The sequence below is a fragment of the Urocitellus parryii genome, chromosome 1 (genome assembly GCF_045843805.1).
Source record: "Urocitellus parryii isolate mUroPar1 chromosome 1, mUroPar1.hap1, whole genome shotgun sequence".
Classification (NCBI taxonomy): domain Eukaryota; kingdom Metazoa; phylum Chordata; class Mammalia; order Rodentia; family Sciuridae; genus Urocitellus; species Urocitellus parryii.
The window spans coordinates 137,051,825-137,076,324 of NC_135531.1; the positions used below are offsets into that span (position 1 = coordinate 137,051,825).

At 46.4% G+C, this 24,500-nt stretch overlaps 1 long non-coding RNA gene across 2 annotated transcripts in view; it reads right to left on the reverse strand.

Annotated features, from left to right (window-relative positions):
- LOC113190698 (uncharacterized) overlaps positions 1-24,500 on the reverse strand; it is a 64,868-nt gene that overhangs the window by 14,082 nt on the left and 26,286 nt on the right. For both annotated transcript variants that reach the window (XR_013344148.1, XR_013344150.1), the window contains 2 exons: positions 12,075-12,460; positions 10,379-10,419 (listed from right to left, as the gene is read on the reverse strand). This is a non-coding gene — a long non-coding RNA (uncharacterized LOC113190698). The remainder of the gene's footprint in view (positions 1-10,378; positions 10,420-12,074; positions 12,461-24,500) is intronic.

Below are 24,500 nucleotides of genomic sequence, written 5' to 3' on the forward strand. Positions count from 1 at the left end.
TGAAGACTCTGATCTTATCAGTGGATTCATACCTTGATGGGTTCATAGATGATGGCATTACTGGGAGGTGGCAGAAACTTTAGGAGGAAGGATCCAGTGGGGGTAAAAAGGTCACTGGGGGTGTCCCCAGGAAGGGGGAAGAAGGTCACTGGGGTGCCCCCGGAAAGGTACGTCTTGTCCCAGATATCTCACTTTCTCTTTCTCTCTCTCTCCCCCCGCCCCCTGCCAATTTCTGGCTGTCATAAGGCGAGCAGCTTTCCTCTACGATGCCCTTCTGCCATGGTGTCTACCTCACCAGAGGCCCAAAGCAATGAAGCTTAGGAATGAAACTTCTGAAACTGTGAGCCAAAATGAGTTTTTCCTCTTTTCAATAGTTTTTTCCCTCAGGTATTCTGTCACAGTGAAGGAAGGCTGATTAACACAGCACGTTTGCTGTGGAGTGGTGGAATCCCTGAAGAAAAGGGGGAGGCTGGGATATAGGCTCATGGAAGGTTTCTCTCTTTTCATGGGACTCTGATGGCCAACATGGAGAAGACAGAAAATGCCAACTGTTGGCAAGGATGTGAAGGAATTAGAACTCTCCTGCATGGTAGGAAGATGGGTTCTTCTTGTCATTCCAGGTTTAAACGACAAGCTGGTCACTGGCTGCTACAGCCTACCATTTGGATCAATTAGGAGAACCTCAGCACCTGCAGTTGGACTAACAGACATGAGTGCCCTCTGCTTGGAGGAATTTCCAAGGTAAGTCTGAATTCATGGGCTATGGCACAACCTAGAGCCCAGAGTATCTCTGTGCCCCCAGCCTCCAAAATATCAACTTTGTCCATGTGTGTCCTTCTCCTTATCTCATGCCATGCATATGGCAGGACTTCAGTGGATAAAAGGTGGACCCTGCTCTTTTCAAGGAGCACACAGGACAGCACTGATGAGTTGCTTCCTCCCACTGATCTCTGGGTAGGACAATGAAACCCACCAGGGAGTTCTGCCTGGGCAGGCTTAGTGCATACCCAGTGCAGGCACCAGTATTCTAGCTCCAGCCAGTGGTTCAACTCCAGGCTCACCGCATTGAGCTCCTCAGCAGCCTGATATGTGCATGTGGGCCAATGTGGAGCCTCCAGAGGGCAGCTTGGCTCGATGCCTGAACAGCTCAAGTCTATATGTGGTCTGTATCTTCCTTCTCAAGTTGGAAGATGCTGTACTGAGTTACCAAAAGGCACTTTACTCACTGTGGGGGAGCACAAAGAAATGCCCCACATCTCTGGGATGAGGGTACAGTCCAGCAGTGGGAGTGTGACGAGCACAGAAGACATAATGGGAACTCAATTAAGATGACATGTCATTAGGAGCCACTCTGTGCTCTCATTCAAGTGCTGCCAATCTCAGAGGAGTGAAGGGTTGGGGAGGGGTGGGGAGGCCAGGGATGGTCCTGGAGCAAGGTTCCCTGTAGGGAGGGCAATCTAGGGCAGAGGATGGAGGAGGCTATTCCAGGTGCAATATGGGACCCATATGTGAACCCACAGAATTCAAGAGCTGGCCAAGTCTGGACCCATGTATGCTCCCACTCAGGACAAAGACCTCCCTCCACCCTACCTAGGTCCCTGGAACACATGTTCCACTGTCCCTAGCCTAACCACAACTCCCACATGAGCTGGGTCCCATTCTCACTGGCCAAGAAACTGGGAAGTACCTGGCATAGGGCCCTCTACTTCCTCCACACAATAGCCCGAGGCTCTAAGGGAACAGACAAGGAGCCATTTTTGTGGTCAGGAAATGTCTGTGGTAGTTGCGGACAACACAGGCCCTCCCTGGACCCTTCTAAAGTGGAGGCCACATTCCTAAAGATTCTCAACATGCCAAACTCTTGCTTCTTCCTGGGAGGCGCATCTTACATGGGGAGATGATTATCTTTCTCCACATCCATGAGGTCCACTTGGATTCAAACATCTTTAAGCACAAGGGCAGGAAATTGAAAAAGGAAGCAGCAAATACTAAACTGTGGTTTAGTTCAATGGTTTTCAACCTTTGTTTTCCATTAGAGTTACCTAAGGAGCTTTAAAAAGTGCTCATATTCAAATACTTCCACAGGCACTTCCAAAAAGAAGACCTAAATGGCCAATAAACATATGAAAAGGTGCTCAACTGTATTTGTCACCAGGAAAATGCAAACTAAAACCACACTGTGACTGACACTACTATACACCCACTAGAATGACTGATATAGAAAAAAAAGAAGAAGAAATACCAATTGTTGGCAAAGATGTGTGGCATCAGAACTCTCATGCATTGCTGGAGGGAGTGGAAATTGGTACAGCACTTTGGAAAATTATTTAGCATAAAGTACAAAAGCTGAACTACTTACAACCAGACTTGCCTAGCAATTCCACTGTTTGGTCTAAACCCAACAGAAATGTACACATGTTCTCTGAAAGATCCACTCTGGAATGTGCACAGCAAGAGTGGTCATAATAGTTCCAAACTGGCAACTAAAATCCAAATATCCATCAACAGTAGAATGGGCAGATAAATGGAGAAACAGTCCAGCAGTAGTGTACTCCTCAGCAAGGAGTGAACAACCACAATGGCTTGGATGAATCATCTCACAAACATTGAGTGGAAGAAGTCAGAGACAAAAGGGTATCTACTGTAATACTTCATTCACACACTACATGTACCAGTGGCCTGGACCAAACTAGGCTGTTGGTTAGCCTTGGAAGTCGGGTGGTGACTCGAAGCACATGCAGGGGTTGCTCCCCATGTTCTGTTTCTTGATCCAGACACCGATTACTTGGCGTAAGTTCACTTTGTGAAAATGTACCAAGCTTTACACTTACGGTCTGCGCAATTTTTTTTTTTTTTACAAGTATGCTATCCTTTAATAAAGCTTTTATTTAAGCTGGCGTGGTGGCCATGGCTGTCATCCCAGCAGCTTGCGAGGCTGAGGTGAAGTGGCACCTCCTTTCTCCACAGAAAAGCCCTCTTCACCATGGCTGATTTTAGGACTGTCAGCAAAAGAGTCCATTGTAGATAAACTTCCTATTTTCGTGTCACCCTGTTTATTTGGCTACTGGTCGAGAAGATACCAGCACTTCAGGTGCTGGATACCCCCTTACTAGTTTTTCACAAACGTATCCGTATAGTACTTTGAAGAAATGTGCAAACAAGGCCTCTGGCCTTGAGTTGGGCTTCACGGAGATGTCTACACTTTTAAGATAAGTTATAAATGGGCTCCATGGTAACAGCTGGCAGGGGGAGGAAAGAAAGGGGAGATGAAGCTCTCCCTTTCTCAGGTGTTGTCCTTGAAGGGTTAACTTGCCCAAAACAGTGAAAGAAAAAGATGCTTTTATGTGAACTTCTGCAGACTGTGAACTTCTGAGCCCCTCCCCTTACATGCTGGGTATAAAACTCTGAAACTCCCTGAATTCAGGGCTCAGAGGATTAATTGATTACAGCAAAAGCTGTGCCCTCTGAACCTGGCTGCAGCCAAATAAAACTTATCTTCAGTGCCTTGCCTCGTTTGTCCCTACAACAGAGGCAGGAGGATTGTGAGTTCAAAGTCAGCCTTGGCAATTGAACAAGGCACTTAGCAACTCAATGAGACCCTGTTTCTAAATAAAATACAAAAAAGGGCTGGAGATGTGGCTCAGTGGTAAAGCACCCCTGGGTTCAATCCTCTGTGCAAAAAAAAAAAAAAAAAAAAAAAAAAAAGTTTTCATTAAAAATTTTTTTTGGAAACCCATATCAATTTAGTTAGATCTTTAGGATGGGGGCAAGGCTGAAGCATCTGTATTTTCTAATATCCCATCCAGGAGTAAAAGGCACTGGGAAAGAAATCCACTCAAAGGCCTCAAGAGGTCCTGTCAAAAGCTACTTGCAAGTGAGTGTAGTGAGATGCTGGGGTGGGAGATGCCCACCTTTGCCAACTCAGAGCCTCGAGCACAGGCAGAGGAGGTATTGCAGCATGCTGCGGTGATGTGCTTCTTCAGCAGTGTGTGTTGAAATCTGGTTGCATCAGTGTGTAATGGTGTGTAATGGGACCAAGATGGGTCCACTTCACCCCATCCCACCCTAGGGAAGTGGATCACTCAGCACAACCGCTAAAGGGCCACTTATGGAGAGGTGGCAGCCGGACTTCCCTGAGGCTGAGGCTCTGACCATGATGGTGGGTGGGGAGGAGGTCTGACTCAGGGTGTCTATGCTTGTGGGCAATAGCCAGCTCCGGGCTCCAGACCATGCCCACTCTCCCTGGCCTCTGTGTCCAGATTAGGAACTTGCAACATCTTGCTGAGGACTACATCAAGCTCAGCTTTGAGTGCATGACTGAGAGCTTCCCTAACTCTCTGTGCTTGGTGGCAGCTGTGATGGCTAACTTCCAGCATATTCTGCTCAAACCACAGGCAGCTTAGACAGGATAAGACAGGACATGGGCTCACATGCAGGTGTTCTACCCACCTGGACCCCATCTACTTTTTCAGAAACATGAACCAGGAACCTCCTGCTGTGGGAGGGGCCTGAGCATGTTTCCCCCATCCCTCCAGGTCCCCCACCATCGACACAGAATAAGTAGGCTGGGTCTGCAGGCAGTGTCTCTGTAGGTTATATCCCATCTATGAGCAAAGAGTGAACAGAATGGGGCCTCCTGCACCTCTGCTGGACAGGGACGCTGGGGGGGCCTTAGCTGTGCTCATTTGGCCAAAGGACTCAGAGCGGCTTGGGCTGCAAGAGGACAAGCTGAACTGATAAAAGATGTATCACTCAAGGATGGGTGGCTAGGTTAAAAAAAAATCCTTAGAAGTGACAGCAACATGGATAAGGCAGAGGGGTGTGAAAGCGTCTCTCTACTGAGGCTGCAACTTTCTGCTTCCTTGGCTTCAGTCCCCTCCCTGTGGAATGGAGTGACACCTTCCACTGGTCCAGTAGGGCTGAGGGCCCACAGCTTTGCAGGAGTGGGTCACAGGGAGGCCTGGGCCTTGAGGGGTCTGCCCGTGCAGCTACTGGCTGGCACCTCAGCCCCATGTGCTACCTCACCACTCATGACAGCAACCCCTTGCTAGCCAGAGTGACATTACCCCTTCCTGTTGACTTCTTTAAGAGGCAATTATGAAATGTTTCTTTTTTTGCGCTTCAGGAAATGAGTGGCCATAGGAGTTCTTGATTTTTTCCCCAGAGATATGCGCTCTTCAGACAGTTACACAAAGCAGAGACAAACGAGGGCTGACTAGGGCCAGGCGACTGAGGCAGCGAAAGAATCACGGAGTGTCCACGAAGGAGAGTGGTGCAGGCTGGGCATGGAGGTGGACACAGGGCAGCTGGGCTCCAGGCTGCTCCTTGGACTGTGAGATGTAACCAGGGGCAAGCCTGGGTTTCCCAGTAAATAGACAAGCAGACGACTTTCCTCAGAACAAAGGCATCAAAGAGCCAAACTGACCGGAAACCACACAGGCAGGGTGGGTCCACCTGAGAGAGTCCTCATGTGAGGCCTGGGGGAATCACTCGGCCTGGATGTCCCCAAATACTCAGCTTCACCTTCCAGACCTAACAGGGATCTGTGATCAGGAAACCAGATATTTTCCCCCAAGCTGTTGATATTTGCCAGCCTGACATATAACTTCCGGACGTCATCGTGAATTCTCCTGGTTTCTTTATATACACTCTAGTAAGAAGTCAGTAATCCAGTGCCCTTTATTATCTGTATCACAGTTAAAAAACTAGGATGTGAATAAAATGAAACAAAAGTCCCTGTGTGTCCCTGAGATGTCACAAAGCTCATACCCAGGATTTCTACCATGGTCTTGCTGGGTGAATTTAGGGAACTATTTATTCTTGTGTTAGATGCAAATCAGGCAAGGTTTCTGTACTGATCAGATCTCAGCAGGAAACAGATGCCCCCCCCCCCCGCTCCCCACCCCTGACGCCCCAGGTACCAGAGGAGAGTTTAGGCACAGGTTGAGAGAAATCCACAAGGAAAGGCTAGGTGCCCTGGAGTCAGCAATAGTGGCAACAGTGGGGGGCTGTGACCATGTCCTCCACCCCAGAGGAGGAAGGAAAGTCTACTGGAGCCCAGAGAGTGGCTGGCAGCAGTTGTGGTTTGGGGGTGAAAACACAGACATTGCTGCTGTGAGGCCCAGCAAGTGAGAAAGCTGGGCGGGGGGTAGAGAACTCTAATAACACTTTCCTCCTAGCCTCCAACCTTAGCTAGGATTTTCAATTGGTCAAACCAAACTGAAGCATGAGGCATGGAGCTGGTTGATGTCATCCACCAAGGTCAAGTCTGGGAAGCGTAGGGAAGGGCAGAAAGCGTAGGGAAGAGCAGTAGTGGGTGGGGGACAGCAACCAAAGAAAGCCTGGCATAGTGATCTGGCTTAGCCATTCTAAAAGAGGAAGTTAGAAGTTAACCTGCTGTCACACAGTTCCCCAGCACAGATGCACAGGATGGGAGGCAGCCAGAGACAGAGGCAGCCATGGAAAGAGGTGTCAAGCATTCTAGCACTGTGGGGAACTGTGATCAGGGTCCCATCGTGGAGGGACAGTTAAGTTCTACTTAACTTAACCATTGCAAGGTGAACATGTATGTTCATAAGGAGGACTCTGAATCATCAACAAAGGCTAAATGTGGTCACTACACTATCAAACACTGTACTTTTATAGGACAGGGAAGATTACAACACAGCTTAGAGAGACACATTCATTCAAAAGAAATCCAGCAGAGTGAGGTGTGGTGTCGCACACCTGCCCAGCTCCTGAGGAGACTGAGACAGGAGGGTCACAAATTTGACGCCAGCCTAGAAAACTTAGGAAAATTCTGCCTCAAAAATAGAAAATAAAATGATCTGGGGATGTAGCTCAGTGGTATAGCCCTTGCCTAGCATGCACAAGGCCCTGGATTAGATCCCAAGAATTGCAAAAACAAACAAAAACAAACAAACATAGGTAGAAAAGGGCTTCCAGTTAAACATGCCAGTTTATCTATGTGTCCCAGTCCTGTGTCTCTCTTGAAGTGCCACTAAAATGACAGAAAAAAAATCAAATGGTATAAATCCTCAAAGGCAAAGAGAATGGTAAAGGAGACATAAGTAGTTGAGAGATTTCCACAGGCAGGACTGCAGAGGGTCACACAGGCGGAAAGCAAGCTACTTTATGCTCATACACTGGGGGAGCACAGACTGGGGAAAGCAGGGAGTGTGGCTGGTGGGATAAAGTACAGGAGCCAGTTGGGGGTAGGAACCAAGGGAACTGGCTTGAAATCCTCCCTAGGTCCTACCTACCCAATAGGAGAGACATAAGCTGGTGGGAGGACAGTTGGATATAGGGATGAAAACAGGTGAGGGGAGTACAGTCGCAGACTGATCAGTAGGACTCAATGTCCCACCACCTCACCCTGATCTGACCTAGGAATACATCACCTATATGGGAGTATGGTAGATTCAAAACATGGCTGCTAATTTTTTTTTTCCATTTCTCCCATTATGAAGTGGGTCTGTGTCTTCTTCCCTGAATCTGGGCAGGTTTGTGACTCTAATGGAGATGATGTACGTGGCTTCCAAGGCCAGGCCATATAGTGTCACACAGCTTCCATCTCGCTGGCCAGAACACTCACAGTGGAAACCTGAGCTACCATGTAAGAGGTCCAACAACCAGGCCTCCATGCTAGAAAGGCCACGTGTCAGCAGGCACTGTGGAGCCCCGCTTTCCAGCTATCCCAGTATAGTGACAAACCACCTTGGAAGTGGATCCTTTAGCCCCAGCTGTTCCAGCTCACAGCCACCATTCCAGTTGCCCTGGCCACTCCAGCCATCCCAACCTAGTCCTAGACATTGCAGAACAGAGAACAGGGCCCCGGGTCCCTGATCTGCAGCATAATAAGATGGTGGTTGCTTTATGCTACTAAGTTATGGGGTAGTTTGTTATGCAGCAATAGTTAACTGGAGCACGGCATTGGAATGCTTCTCTTGAGAAGCTGAATGACTCTAGAGAGGTGTTGATCCTTTTAGGATGACTTTTGGAATTCAGTAGGATTCCCTGCATGTTTTACTCTAGACAGGGACAAAAAACAGGTTTACTGAAGGTAGATCAGGAGCCACAGGGCTGAAGCCACAGGCCCCTCCTCAGATGTGCTAGAGGTCAGCTGCCTGAGCAACTGAAGGAAGCTGCACACAGTCATCATTGTCTGGAGCTTGGAGAGAGGGGCTTTATGTCACCATATCCTCTACCAGGGGCTCCTGAGCCATGTTGGGTTGGGGAAGGACATACATGCATGCTAAGGCTGAGCATTTCTTCTGAGGGGCAATCTCCGTGGGCACCAGCCCACAGAATGACTTTCCTTTCTTTCTTTCCCTTCACCCATTGCCCTTCCTCTTCCCTCTCCTCCCTGCCTCTGTCTCAGTCCTCAGCGCTGCCCAGGGGCTATATAGCTGGCATGTCTATTAAAGGCAAATGGACTGCAGGTTTTTCTTTTCTTTTTCCAAACTTTTCATGCTTTAATTACATTTAAAAAGTATATAACACCTCTCTAGAGTCATTCAGCTTCTCATCATTATATAAGTAGTATGTATTTCTTTCTTTCCTTTTTTATTGGCACATTACAATTATACTGATAGTGAGATTCATTGTCAAGTTCATAATACACATAACATAACTGGGTCAATCTCATTCCCCAGTACCTTTCCTTTCCCTCTAAGTAGTCTTTCTTTCTTTCTTTCTCTTTCTCTCTTTATTTCTTTTTTCTTCCTCCCTTCCTTCCTCTCTCTCTCTTTCTTTATGATTAAACTCAGGAGTGCAGCGCCACTTCCCCAGCTCTATTTTAATTTTTTAGTTTGAGACAGGGTCTCAGCAAGTTACTTAGGGCCTCACTGAATTGCTGAGGCTGTCTTCAAACTTGTGATCCTCCTGCCTTAGCCTCCCAAATCACAGGGATTACAGGTGTGTACCACTGTGCCTGGCCAGTAGTATGTATTTCTTGTAGAAAAACAACAAAAATATATTGGAAATCACCCATGATTCTACCAGCTAAACACACACACACACACACACACACACACACACACACACACACACTACTGTTGCCAGGCTTCTACACAGATAAAAAAAACTGTGGGTTCATGTCTCATCTGAACACCCTTCTGCTGAGCACTGCCACAAGTGGGCTGTGCTGCAGGCTTTAAATGTGCTAATTTTACCAAATCGTCCCAGTTTAGAGGTAGGCATTCTATCCATTTGATAGGCAGGAGACAAACACTTAGGGAAGCTCATGTCTTGCCTCTGTCCCTGGCTGGCTCAGAGATGGGTGGTTTCCAACCTCAGGCCGAGTCCAGCGCTGCTTTCCTTGAACGCTATGCTCCCTCCCTCACGCCATCTTCACCTGGGTTTCACATTTTGTAAGTTGGACTGAAATTGAACACAAAATCTGAGGAACCCTATGCTGTAAAGATGCTAGTAAATTTCCTCTCGATCTAGAAGAAAATTGTCTTCGTTAGTTAAAAAAAGAAAAGAAAAAAAGCCAGAGAACTCTGTCAAGGCCAGATGAGTTGAGGTCTAAGCAGGAGTTCTGGAGAAATGGAGGGAGGCAAGGAAGGCAGAGTGGGAAGGCTGTCCCCAAGGGAAGCACTGCCTCTCTAGGTGCTGTGCGTTGAATGTGGTTTGTCCCCTCTGAAACTCACACTGAATCTGACTGGCACTGTGGCAGTGTTGGGAGGCTGGACCTTTAAGAGGTGAGGAGGTTGTGAAGAGGGTGGGTTTATTTTGAACCTGTCCCCTCCAGTTTTCTCTTTTGCATGCTTGCCACAGTCCTTCCACTTTCCCACCATGCTATGCCAGGCATGATGAGCAAGATAAAACCACCTGATCTTGGCTTTCCCAAGCCTCCAGAACTATGAGCCCAAATAAACCGTTTTCCTTTATAAGTTATCCAATCTCAGGTGTTCTGTTGTAGCAACAGAAAACGCAGGAAATAGTGGGTTTAAAGACCTCACTGCTGCTGGGAGTGGTGGCACACACCTGTAATTCCAGCGGTTTGGGAGGCCAAGGCAGGAGGATCACAAGTTCAAAGCTAGCCTCAGTAACTTAGTAAGGCCTTAAGCAACTTAGTGAGACCCTGTCTCCAAATAAAAAATAAAAAAGGGCTCAGAATATGGTTCAGTGGTTGAGCACCCCTGAGTTCAATCCCCCGTACCAAACATAAATAAATAAATAAATACCTCACTTAGTAGGGGGGACAGAGTTAGTAGTGAGGTATTTACTTCTGACTAGGAAGTCCACACTAGTCCCCTAGGTCATTACTTTATCCAGTTGCTGACACTTTCAGCATCCTGGTCTTCCTTGAATACACTCCAAGGTTTTTAAGTTGGGAAGTTCCCAGCTGGACATGGTCTTATTGTTTTCTTACTGTGGTGTTGTTTTCCATCAATAGCTTGCAAGCTCTGGCACCTGGAGAAAAAGGGAAAGTTAATGATGGAGACAGAACACTCAGGGTAGACCTCTGACCCAAGCAAGCCTGGGTGGAAGCTGAGGGATGCAAAGCTTGGCTGTGACAAGTTCTTCAAAAGCTACGAGGTGTGAGCTGGCTGCGTGCTGGCCAAGAGAGACCAGCATGTGGCTTCCACCCAGGGGCATTCTCCTCTGGGAGTGTTTCCTTCTCACCCAGCTTGTTAATCATCCAGAGCTGGCAGAAACCTCAGGGTTCTTTCTATGCTGTCTCAAAGCCTTGTATAAACACTAAGTGGTCCCTTCATTCATCTTCATGAATAAAGCTACTCATCAGATATTTATTTGAGCACCTACTAAATGCCAGGCATTGTCCAAGGGCTCTGGAGATACAGCAGTGGCTAAAACAGAAAAAAACCACTTGCTCTTATGGGCCTTGTGATCTATTGGGGGATGAACAACTAAAAATATAAATACATTAAATATTTGATAACCAGTGTTGGCAAGTGCTACTGAGAAAAGAATACAGCTTGAGAGAGGGGCTGGCAAGGAGTGTCTGGAAAGAGTGCCAAAACTCTAAGGACTGTGTCCAGGGAAGGCTGGACATCTGAGAAGGTAAATTGTGAGCAAAGACCTAGAAGAAGTGAGAATATGGACCTTGAGAATTCGTGGGGAAGCAGGCTTCCAGGGGGAGGGAACAGCAAGTACAAAGGCCTGGAGGAGAGATCCTGCCTGGCACATTAGAGGCCAGTGAGGAGGGGGAGTGGCCAGGGCAGAGAGGATGAGGGGAAGGGAAAGGGGAGGAAAGAGAGGGTCCAGGTAGGAAAGAGAGGCCTGGGCTTTGATTCCTAGAGTCACTAGAGGGTTTTATAAGACAAGTGACACAATGTGACTCATGTTTTAAGAGGATCACTCTGGATGCAGTGTTGAGAATGAACTTGGGAGAAGGATGGAACCAGTTAAGGGGAGATCATAGAAATCCTAGGAAACAACAAGCATGGCCTGGACCAGACAGGCAGCATGCAGGTGTGAGATGCGGGCAGATTCTAGAAAGTGAAGCCAGTGGGATTTGCTGATGGACTGGAAGTGAGATTAAAAAAAAAAAAAAAAAAAAAAAAAAGAAGAGTGAAGGAGGACTCCAAAGATTTTGGCCTGACAAGTGGGAGGATGGAACTGCTGTTTTCTGAACTGTAGATACCTACAGGGTGGGGATGTTATAGGGAGATAGCTAAAGAACTCAGAGTTCTACATTGTTATATTTGAATCTGAAATGTCCCCCAAAAGCTCAGGTGTTGACAGTATGGTCCCCAATGCAGCAAGGTTCAAAGTGGGGCATTTAGGCAGTGACTGGATCAGTGAGGGCTCTAATCTTATCGGTTGATTGATCCTTCAAATAGATCAACAGCTGAATGGATTACTGGGAAGGAGGGACCTTGTTAGAGGAAGCAGGTCACCAGGAGTGTTCCCTACAAGAAGTTTCTTTATTTTATTTATTAATTGTGTGATGCTAAGAATCGAATCCAGTCAGTGTCTCACACATGCTAGGCAAGGGCTCTGCCACTGAGCTACAGCCCCAGCGTCTTAGAAGGTTTTCTTTCTGGCTGCCATGAATTGAGCAGTTCTTTACCACCCACTTCTACCATGATGTTCTGCCTCACCTCAGGTTCAACGGAATGGAGCCAGCTGCCATAGACTGAATCCTCAGAAACTGAGAGCCCAAAAATAGCTTTCCTCCTCTAAGTTGTTCTTGTCAGGTATTCTGGTCACAGTGATGAAAAGCTAACACAGACATGTTTCGTGTGAGATGTCTTTTGGACACTTGGCTGGAGATATCCAGGGGAGAGTCTGGAAATGAATATTTGTGAGTGTTCAGCATGTAGCTCTTCGAAGTCAAGATGACCATGATGTAGAATGGAAGTCGGTGGAGAAGCCATCCAAGGACGGCATGCCACTCAACAGCTCAGCAACTCAGTTGGAGAAGTAGTGGCAAGAACATTAGGAGAAGGGATTCCAAGGAGGATGGAGCAATCCACTGAGCAAAGTCCTGCAATACAAGGACAAAGAATTAACAACTGGATTTAGCGTCCTGGAGTTACCAAGATCCTGGTCGTGAGAGATTCAGTGCAATGGGTGGGATAAGCACCGGAGGAGTGAGTTCAAGAGAGAAGCTGAAGTCCTGAACTGGGGGACTGAGGTGGATGGCAGCCGCAGTAGGGCTGGAACAAAGGAACCAGGGATCATAGAATAAACCGTTCTCCCTTTACTTTCCTCAAGTGTGAAATGCAGAGCACAAAGCTGGTTCATCCGTGATACCCTTAAGTGGGAAGTGCCATTACAATGCTGGGCTAGGACCCCTGGGTGCCAGGTGTCACCATTTCTGGCTCCTCGAGTCAGATATCCCCCCCACCCCAAGATTCCCATGAAGTAATTCCCATTTTCTCATGTGTAGCTCTGGGATAAATGGCCATAGCTTGGGGCTGCTCAGCAAATTCTGTTTCTTACAAATTAAGATCTAGCCTTAGTCCCTTCCCTAATAGGAAGTCAGAGTGAGCAAGACAGGCAGGGGCCTCCCCTCAGGAAGCTTGTCTTCTGATGTAGGAGGTAAATGATCACCAAGTAGCAAATGAGCAGACAGGTCATTTCAAATACCAACAAGCACTCTGAAGACACGAAAATGGAGTGAAAGATAGAAAATAAATGCAGATAACCCACCTTCAGTCAGGCTGTGTGGTCAGGCAGACTCTCTGGGGGAATGACATTTATGACACAGCCTGGACAATGATGCCCAGCTGATTCTTGAGCTGGGCCCTACTCCACTGCTCTAAGGCCTCCCCTGTGGCATTTATAGTATTTACGTTCTTGGGACAAGGCCAGGGCCCAGAGTGGCCTTAGGTTCAGAGCCAAAAGGAAATATTCTTTTTCCCTTCTCTCTCTGGTTCACATTGTGGGACTGTTTCTCCATGATTACACAAGACACGCATTTCCACTGAAGACCAGGAAACTACTGAAAACAGAAGAAGGAAAAAACCAAGCAAAACCCCCAGAGTCACATAATTCTACTACTTGGAGACGGCTAACTATAAGTTGCACTTGGTATGTACCCTTCCAGACATTTTTCTATGCATATATAAATTTCTTTTTTTAACATATATTTTTTAAATTATAGGTGGAAAGAATATCTTTATTTTATTTCCATGCAGTGCTGAGGATTGAACCCAGTGTCTCACACATGTGAGGCGAGCGCTCTACTACTGAGCCACAATCCCAGCCCTATAAATTTCTTTTAAAAAAGGTATATTATGTTTTGTAATCTGAATTTTTAAATACATCTGTTATAAAGCACTCTTCTCAAGTTATTAATTTTCTTCTTCAAGATGATTTTTAATGATTGCACAGTATTTCATTACATATACATTGTTTCTGGTGATTGCTATTATGAGTAAATGCTCCAATAATCTTGTATCCTTTTTCTTAGGGGGTGGTCGTGGTGGAGGTTGTGAAACAGATTATTTCCTCCGGGTTGTGGCTTAGTGGCAGAGCGCCTGCCTCATACATGTGAGGCACTGGGTTCAAGCCTCAGCACCGCAGAAAAAGAAAGAAAGAAAGAAAGAAAGAAAGAAAGAAAGAAAGAGAGAGAGAGAGAAAGAAAGAAGGAAGAAAGAAAGTCATATATATATATATATATATATATATATATATATATATATATATATATATATATATAAAGATTGCCTTTAAAAAAAATAAAAAGAAAACATCTCTTTCCAGTGATATTTTCCAAGGGGTTTCCAGGGTCAGTCTCTGCCTTCCACGAGTGGCATGTCCTGAGGGAAAGGGAGTTCTGGAGGATGAAGTGGGGAAAGCACAAGTCCTGGAGGCCCCCCGACTTGTTGGCTTTGAGTCCTTGCTCTGACAATTTCAGTTCACCCAAGACAAGTGACCACTCAAGGAAAATAAGCCCACTGCGAGGGACATGGATCTGATTTGTTGACTGTTAGATCTGCAACACTTAGCACGTAGTAAATGTTCAATAAATACAGGTCTCGAGGGAGCCCAAGGCTGAAGGGAATGAAGGGCAGAAGCTGAGCCCCAAACACGGGGGGCCACTTCCATCCAGACTCATTTAACTCTCTGACATACATTGGTCTTCCCTTTTCTTCCTTATGGGTTTAAGCTGCAGGAAAACCATAGTCCCTCCCATAAACCCAGAGAAATCCAAGGGGATTTCCCACCTCAGCCAGAAACAGTGTCCCTCTGGGGCCCCAGGACAAAGATGGTTCCCCTCCCCTTGGGGGAATTCCCTTGGGAAAGCTCCTCCCTCCATGGAGAAACATCCCAGTGGTCAGGCACTGGACCAACGTGGCTTTGGGTCAGGGCTGCCTGGGGATTGCTGGGCAAACAGAAAGCTCTACAGAAACAGCCTGTCCCCAAACCCAGGATTATTCCCAAATCCTGAAATTCTCCAAGGGACTGCCAGGCACACTCTGTGGCCCCATGAGGGGAGTGTCATGAGAGTTCTGGAGTGTGAGGTGGGAAAAGCACCAGCCTAGAAGGCCACCAGACCTGGCTTTGAGTCCAGCTCTGACTCATTCCAGCTTAGCCGGGGCCACCAGTGGAATGAGGGAGGGACATGAGTCTATCTTGGTGGCTGTTAGATCTGAAACACTTAGCACATAGTAAATGTTCAATAAATATGACACCAGGGCAACATGTGGTCCTTTCTGAGCCTGTGTTTGCTTATCTGCAATATGGGGATGGTAACATATCTCATGGGCTTGCTGTGAAGACTAAACAAAATGTGGGTAAGACACACAGGTGCCTAGTGCTCAAGAAATACAAGAGTCCACAGCCCTGGAGGGTTGTTTCTGCCATGTCCCAGGCCCCATGGCACAGAGAGGAAGCTTTGCAGTTCCTCCTTATTAGACTGAATTAGTTTGCTTCTATTCCATTTGCTGTCCCCACCCAAACATAGCTGGTATAGCATGCACCATTGTGCATGTCCAACCTCCTCACTCTACCTGCAGGCTTCAGGGCAGCTGAAGGGCAAGAGGCGTGCCTCTGTACAACACTAGGAAGTAAGCAAGGTCATTATCTCCATTCCACAAACAAGGAAACAGCTTTAGGAAGGTGAGGTGGCTTGCCCAAGTCACAGCAGGGATAGGCAGAACAAGACTTGAGCCTGTGATTCCTGGGCCTGTGCTCTGTTCTAGGTAATTCTCTTGCAAAGGGACTTGGGGGTGAAGAATAAGTGACCAATTCAATGTCCCTACAAAAAAGGCTGGCTGAACTCTAGATGGAAGGTAGTCTTTGGTGAGTCATCAAAGTACCACTCACGTGAGTCCCAGCCCACCTTCCTGTGGAGCATTATGTGTGCAGCAGCTGTGATGCCTAGGGACCCTGGGTTTAGCTGGGCTGGGACAGGCTGATGGAAAGGGGCAGGAGGCCAGGCTCCATCTACCAATGTGGAGTCCTGTCAGCAAGGAGACTTGGGGACCCTTAGCCCAGGTAAGGTGGCTGCAGGGCACTTGCTCCAGAATTGGCCTAGCTGCAGCTGTGGGGCAAACAGGGCTCCCGACAAGGGCACAAGTGGCTTGAGTTAGTCATTTCTGTGAGCCCAGGACCCACGTGGAACCTGTTGTGGTAAAAGTTGAATAAAGGATCCCTGAGTCCCCAGCATCAGGGACCAGTAGCTAGACTTAAGCCAGGGATGTGAAGGGAGGGAACAAGAGGTCAGGTAGGGGGATTTAATGACCAAGAATGACTTCAGTCTCCCTTCCCCCTAAGAAAATGGAATTGTTGGCCTGGGGTTGTAGCTCAGAGGTAGAGCACTCACCTAGCATGCCTGAGGCACTGGGTTCGATCCTCAGCACCACATAAAGTAAAATAAAGACATGTGTCCACCTATAATTAAAAAATAAATTTAAAAAAATGGAATTGTTTCAGGAAGGCATGTCCATGGCTGATTCATCTTTGTCTCTACACCACGCCTAGATTATGTTAGAGAGAACTGATAGTAAGTATAACTTATTGGTGGTATAACTGGAAGTCAGTTTACAGGATGACAGGTGGTATGTGCTTGCATGCATGGGCCATCAGGGAAAGGGCAAGTCCCACTGGTCTACTGTGTCCTGACTGGGATGGGCCTGGAGCGGGGTAGTGACCCTTTCCCTCACAGTGTGTGGCTCCCTTCCCAGCTGGCCTGTGGCTAAGTCTCCCTTTCTTAGTCTAAAATAGAGTCCATTTGGAGGAAACTACCTGGTTCTAGGTGATTCCCTAGTGGAAGAAATGGATTTTGGGTTGTAATATCCTTTCCTCTGGGAGCTCCCTAGGCCACAAGAAAGAAAAACACAGACCAGTTATCTCCTTATTGAGACTAAAACTGACACTTTTGCCTAAATGGTTGAAGTGACTTTTTCCCATCCCATTTGCCATCTTCACTGCATGCATGGATGGCTACAGATAATCCCAGTGCTTCATATTAAAAATACGCCTTGATGGGATTCTTGTTTGTCTGTTGGTATAAACCGAGTTGCCTAAGCAGGTGTGCTGCATGGGGTCAGCACAGGCCCAAAGCTGGTGAATTTTTCACCTGCTTGTCTGTGTAGCTTTAAGCTTCAGGCCAAGGATGCTCCAAATCCCAGAGTAAGACAACCTTGGAGACCAGGACCTTATGCCACCTTCATCCACCATGGCCCTACGTCTATAGAATCAACTTTAAATTCCTCGAACAGCAGCCAAAGGCCTACTGGCTCTGGCCTACTGTACCTGTCCATTCCTCCTCCATCCTGCACTTCACTCACCTGTGCCTGGGGTGAGGGCCAGTTGCCTAGACCAGCTGGATTTTGCTTAAGCCAGTGGTTCTCAAAATGTAGTCCTCAGACCGAGTTCATGAAAAGTTCAATTTGTAGGTCTTTTCATTTATAGATGGTGCTTTTTTTTTTTTTTAAATCCAGCTTAAGCAATCTTTATCTTACTTAATAGCAATAAGTCCAGTGAATACTGCAATAATGATGAAAATTATTAGTATCAAACAACACAAAGTGAAGGAGAAAGCTTGATGGTGAGTGTGGGAGGCCTGCACGTGATTATGAGGGTGTGTTTACTTGGTGTGACAGGCGAAGCCTGAGCCATGTTCCGCAAACACAGGAGCAGATGCCCAGTTTGGATCGGATGTCACACCAGGCTCGTGTGATTGTGTGTGTCACTCGTGTGATCGGATGTCACACGAGATTAGGGAGACCCTGGATAACTGGCTCAAAAGATGGACCATACTTTTTATGGGTGTTAAACTGGGCCCAGGACCCCAATCCCTGCAAACACCCCACAGTCAGGCCCTGCTTCTCTGTGCCAGAGCCTGCAAAGAGAGCAGTGCTAACACTGGTCCAGCTGGCTCAACAAAGGGGAAATTCTCTCCTCCTTGAGTCACCACACTGACAGTGGGAGTTGCATAGCAAGCGCTGGGCTACAAACGATTTGTATGCTTGTTTCACTATGCCCCATCAGTTCCAAAATCCCCTATGATGCTTTTACATCAGCACCAGATCCAAAAACTTTCCCCATGTTTCCCCCAGTTCAAAGAGAACAATACACTAGGAATCAAAGCTACATCATCATCAAACTGACTCCCCCCGCCCCCCCCCCCAAAAAAAAGATCCTGAACTCAAAAGGTTCTCTGATCTTGCCATCCAGAGTGACAAGGCCCCTCCCTACCTCTTCTGCTGGGGAAGGGGTGGTAGCAGGCCTGGGGGCTCCTGTCACTTTGCCAAGAGGACCCCAATCTGCCAGATGGACACAAGCTGCTACCTGCTTCTTCTACCTGAAAGCCAGCTCCAGCATCTCCTCGCCCAGCTGCATGCTGGTACATGAAGGTTCAGTGTACAAGTCCTAACACCCCTGCTCCGTGTCATTGCTGACGGAAAGATACCTTTTCTCTAGGACAGGCAGTGACCACAGTTGGCAATGAACACTCACTAATGATATTTTCCACGATTGGTCTTGGGCAAAACCTCTGAGGTGGCACTCAGAGTCCTTGCTCATCCCTGTCCCCTGCCCTTACTACCACCTTTCCCACCTTCCCTCTCACAGGAACTTAGAACTCTGAGGTAGGACCCAAGGAGTTCCTGAAATTCCCAGATGGTCCACACAATTCTGGAAGTTTGTGAATTTTCCTGGGAAAAGGTTCTATCTATTCCATTAGGTCCTGGAGGGGTTGTGTAACCTCAAGTAGGCTAAAACCCACTAGACAAAGCCCTCTTTGAATCGAAGCACATCATTTGGATAAAGTTAATTTACACTTGTGAGTTATATATCTTTAGTTAATTGCATTTCCAAAAACGATATCTGGGGAAGGAGATTATTTAACCAAAATAAATTTCAAATGACAATACTGATAGCATTAAGCTACTCCCCCAGTAATAAGACTAAGGCCAATCGAGTGGGGACAGGAGTTGGTGACTAGGATATGCTAAAAGACACAAAAGCATTACTCAGAACCTCAGCTCCAAGGTTTGAGAAACCCTCCAGACCACCAAGGCTGCTAAGACTCTAAGAGAAAAGGGAACGTTCCCCATCAAGGCTTAGGAGCCCGGAACACTATTTCCATTATCATGTTAGGTTGTCAAATGGGAAGAGCCTGCCCGGACACATGCTTCCTCCCCAAAGAGCCAAACCCCCAGGAGACCTATGTCTGCTCCATCCTGGGTCCCTGCTCTCTCCTGGTGACAAGACACAGCTGCCCATCTGAGGAGCAATCTGGGGCATCCTCCTCCCTCCCTCTATGCCTTCCTCCCACACACACAGCTGGGCGCTTCCTCCCCTGCACTCTCTAGAAGCCAGAGCTCCCCCTCACCCCGCCCCACTCACAGTCAGGAGGAAGTGATTCTGCAAGGCTCCCAGGAACTTCCAGGGCTGGCTCAAGGCACCAGACTGTTAAATAAGTGGGATTTTTTCAATGCTTTCAGAAACTGTTGTTTAAAAGATGTAACCATCCAAACTGTTTATGTAACCCTTGTGAAGTCTCAGCAGATATGGTTCCTTATTCATAATTGTGGCCAGAACTTAAAATAAAAAGAGGGGGTGTCAAAAATCAGAGAGATTGTCACATTATAGCTGTGTGCTTGCACGACTGACTTCAGTTTTTGCTCTAATTTGAGAAATCTCTTTTCATTCACTTTTCTCTTTTTCTGGGTTTCTTTTCCCTTGGTGTCCGCCGCTGTGTATCAGATGCTCCTGACAGTTTCTGGGAACATGAGACATGTCTCCCTGAAATGGAGCCCAGAACTCAGGCTCGAATAAGAGTTTTTAGAATGGCTGAAAAATAATAAATGCTGGAATTCATCTAACAGCCTAACAATATCCAATTCTTACTGATATTGCACATCTACACTTTTAGGAGTCTGCCCTGCCTCTGGGTTGTCCTCAAAGGAGATGGGCATCATCCTACTTGGTCTGACTCTCAGAGGTTCAACCACTGGGGCTATGGCAAAAGAATCCACAAGGCCCCCATTACCACAAACCCCAATTATAGAGGTACCGCACAGTTCCTGAGGATGATCTTGGTATGAAGGGGGGATATGGGCTTCTTTCTAGAATCATCCTGGGGCCTCCATTATTTAGCACGGGGAATCCAACTACAACCTGGCTCTGACAGGAAAACATCCTCTTTTGTATTAGAAAGCTGTTATTCTTTGGAGTAACATAGTGGTTTGGCCCATGACATTTTTGGTGACAAGGAATCTGATGAGAACTATGTCTTGCCACATACATGATTCAATAGCACCTGGGGGGAGGATTTGTAGCTTCCAAAAATGAGCCTGTGGATCTAGAGATAAGAAGCCCTGGGCTACATCTTCTTTAGACTACAAGGTCTCTTAGAATTCCTATCCACTGCCCAGCTGGCTCCAAAAACCAAGGCCTTGGCCAGAAGTTTCCACCCTATGTTTTTTTCCCTGTGGGAGAAGGCAGAGGCACAGGGCCCTCATGCCTGGATGGAGAAACCCTGGGGTTCCCTCTGAGGGAACAGTTTGGAGCAGTGGAGGGGTAGGGAGGTCATGGCCACCCATGCTCTAGCCTCCTTCCACTAAGGAACAGTGGCAAAGGGACATCTTAGCACACTGAAAGGAGAGTGGCGAGGCGGGGGCACGGAGCCAGTGCTGCCTCTCTGTTCTCTCCACAGCTGCTCATCCCCACCAGGTTTTGCTGTCATTCCCCACTGTGCCCACCCCGGAGACTCTTGGCTGCTCCTCATAGGGACATTCTTTATCTGGTGGGCATGAGAAAAAGCAAGAGGAGAAATATCATTGCCACCCTTCCAACTTTCCCCAGCCATTAACCTTCACTCAGACAATGATTACCCATCTGATCTGGAGATCAGTGTGGGTACAATGGCTCTTCTTAGACCCTAAAGACAAGGAGTCATGGGCAAGTGCAAAATCTCACTTATAAAGTGGCTTCAAGTACCCACCTATTGACCTAAGGCAATAGAATGATTACTTAAGCAAAAAAACCAAAAAAACAAAAAACCACTATCAGCACCTCTAGGGTCTTTCCCACTTAGGAAAGAAAATATAAAGAGTGGGAGATATTCTCTAGTCTTAGAACTCTGGCTTGGCTCCATACTGGGTGATCCCCAGCAACAGGAAACACCTTCCCCCTCTCCCTTTCCAAGGTTACAATTAAGGTCCTAGGTGATTCAACAAACATTTATTGACCATTTAAGGCAACCAACCCATTCCAGTAACTGGAGTTCTGCAACCTTGAGGTTCTTTGGGAATAGCAGGGAAACAGCTCAGTTAGCATTCACCATGTGCCTACACTGTGCCAGGTTTAGGGATTGGAGGGGACAAAACTCTGAAGGAGAAAAAAAAAAAGGAAACAGATACTCCAAACTTTACTAATCAACAAACTGCACAGCAGGAGCAAGGACTGATTAATTCTGTATGGTGCGGTCTGTGACCCAGAGTAGGTTACAATTCAGTAAGGTCTTGAAAACATTATGAAGCAAGGTACAGTCATGCACACCTCTAATCCCAGCAACTTGGGAGTCTGAGGCAGGAGGATCACAAGTTGAAGGCCAGCCTGGGTAACTTGGAGAGACCCTGTGTCACAATAAAGAATAAAAAGGACTGAGGTTGTATAACTCAGTGGTAGAGCAGCCCTGGGTTCAATTCCCAGTACAGGAAGAGAGAGAAGAAGAAAACTCTTTTTTTTTTTTTTTTGTATAGTTGGAAAGGAGTGGCATTCCAGGCAGAGATAACTGAATGTGCAAAGGTCAGGGTTAGGGGGTGGCATGAACAATTGGTCATGCAGCGTATGGCATGTAGTCAAGGCAATGGCACAAGGGCAGGGGTCTGGGAGCAGGGAAAGAAGAGATAAGGCTAAAAGGCAGACTGCAGTTTATGGCAGCCAATGGACGACGACACTTGCCATTCAGAGAAACTGATACAAGGAGTACAGGAGCCTAGCAATCTGCAGCTTCAGGAGCTGCGACATCACTCAGGTCAAGGCCACATTGCCTCCTAGGCAGCTCCCAAGCCAATGGCAGAATATGGCAGGAGGCCTGGGCCAGTTTGTTTCTGCCCACAGTGGACTCCTCTACTGGGCAGTCTTTGGTCCGAGCTCCCCATTGGGCTTGTTGAGATGTTTTCAGAGCTGCAGCCCAGTCTGAAGTTCTTCCTACCTGATTCTCCTTTCTTCTCTTTCTGTTCCTAGGAGCTAGACAGCGACTGCTGTCTGAAGGCTGCTCTTTTTCTCTGCCTTTATCTTTCATAGGTGTTACCAGCTCCCCAGGAAACCTCCTGCAGTTCTAGTTCTGTTTGCTCTCTGCTTCCCAGATGGTCCCAACTGGCTGAGAAGGAGTTAGGATGAATGTTAAAAACTTGGCACTGAGAAGCCTTTGAAGTATTTCAAATAAAGCAAATCACAATCAGATCTGAGTTTTATAAAGGTAATTCCAGCAGCAGAGTGAAGAACAAAGAGGTGGGGGAAAGAGTGGGCAGTGAAAGTCTTGGGGATGTGGCTCAATGATGGAGCACTTGCCTAAACATGTACAAGGTTCTGGGTTCAAGCCCTAGATCATGTACAAACACACACACACACACACATGGCAGCAAAAGAACCATTTAAAAGGACCTTGCATTTACTTGGTACAAGGTTTTGACTAAGGGCAACTGCTAGATGCATGTACAACTTACCATGTATATTTCCCCCTGAACTCAACAATCCCAACTTTAGAAATCTGTTTTATAGAAACACTAGCACAAATGCATAAAAGTGTAACAAGGAAGATATTTTGTTTAGAGCATATATTTATGAATATATGTATAATATAGAGCACACACACACATAATTTGTTTATTTTGGAAAACTTGATGTTCACCCATAAGGAAGATGATGAAATAATGGTATATCCATGCAGCAGAATATATACCATGCAACATTTAAAAAGACTACTGTGGGTTTCTATGTACTGCCTTAGAGAAAGATGTACACAATATATTGCTATCTGTAAAAATCAAGCTGTTGAGGCTGCGTGGAGTGGCAAACCTTACTACATTGCTGAGGCTGGTTGCTTGGCTTGGGAGGCTGTGGCTGGTTGCTCAGCTTGGGAGGCTGAGGCAGGGGGTTTCAAGTTTAAAGCCAGCCTCAGCAATTTAGGAGGCCCAAAGCAACTCAGCAAGACCTTGTTTCTAAATAAAAATACAAAAAGGGCTGGGGATGTGGCTCAGTGGTTAAGTGCCCCTGGGTTCAATTCCCAGGACCAAAACAAAACAAAACAAAACAAAAGTCAGTTACTGGACAAAGCATGTAGTACAATCCCATTTTCATAAACAAAACTATGTGTGTGAAGTTTTTGATGTCCATTTTTCCTTTTATTTCTTATTCTGATTATTTATTTATTTTTATGGTGATGGGGTTTAAACCAGGGCCTTGTACAGCCAGAGTTATATACTCAATTACTGAGCTATGACCTCAGTATGTATGTGTGTGTATGTATGTATGTAGTGTGTGTGTGTATATGTGTGTATATATATATATATATATATATATATGTGTGTGTGTGTGTGTGTGTGTGTGTGTGTGTATTTTTGTTTTGTTTGTTTTGGTCCTGGGCATTGAACCCAGGGGCACTTAACCACTGAGCCACATCCCCAGCCCTCTTTGTATTTTTATTTTTATTTAGAAACAGGGTCTTGCTGAGTTGCTTTGGGCCTCTTAAGTTGCTGAGGCTGGCATTGAACTTGAAATCCTCTTGCCTCAGCCTCCAAAGCCCAGCAACCAGCTTCAGCAATGTAGTGAGGCTTGCCACTGCACGCAGTCTCAACAACTTGATTTTTATAGATAGCAATATATTGTGTACATCTTTCTTTAAGGCAGTACATAGAAACCCACAGTAGTCTTTTCAAATATTGCATGGTATATATTCTGCTGCATGGATGTACCATTATCTCATCATCTTCCTTATGGGTGAATATCAAGTTTTCCAAAATAAACAAACTATATATGTGTGTGTATGTGTGTGTGTGTGTGTGTGTGTATGAACGCACTATATGATATAGCACGTGCACACACACATAATATATATATATATATTCATAAATGTATGCTATTAAAAAACATATATAATTTGTATATATATGTTTACATTTGTATAGCTGGGTCTGGAGGGAGCTATATCAACTGTTTACAGAGGTTACCTCTTGGTGGTGGTAGTTATTTCACATGATTTTAGACAGTTACAGTAAAAGAGTATCTGGGGTTCATTTGTCTTTGGTTTGGTGCTTTCTGTATTTTCTCATTTTAGAAACAATGAACAGGGTTCATTTCTTTTCCTTATCAGAAAACAAAATTTTCATTTAAAAAGCTTCACATCTACTTGGAAAGAAATATACAAATTCTTCATATTGTCCTTTTGAGACTACCAGAAGGATCCTGGGATAGCTGGGAGGCTGTCCCTGGCCTGATCAAGGTAAACAGAAACGAGAGACCAGCTGTACTAGCACTGAACGCAGGGTGGCAAAGTTCCAGAAGAAGCCCAAAGTTCTATCTGCTATCTCAGGCAGTGGGCAGATGACCCACAGAGGCAA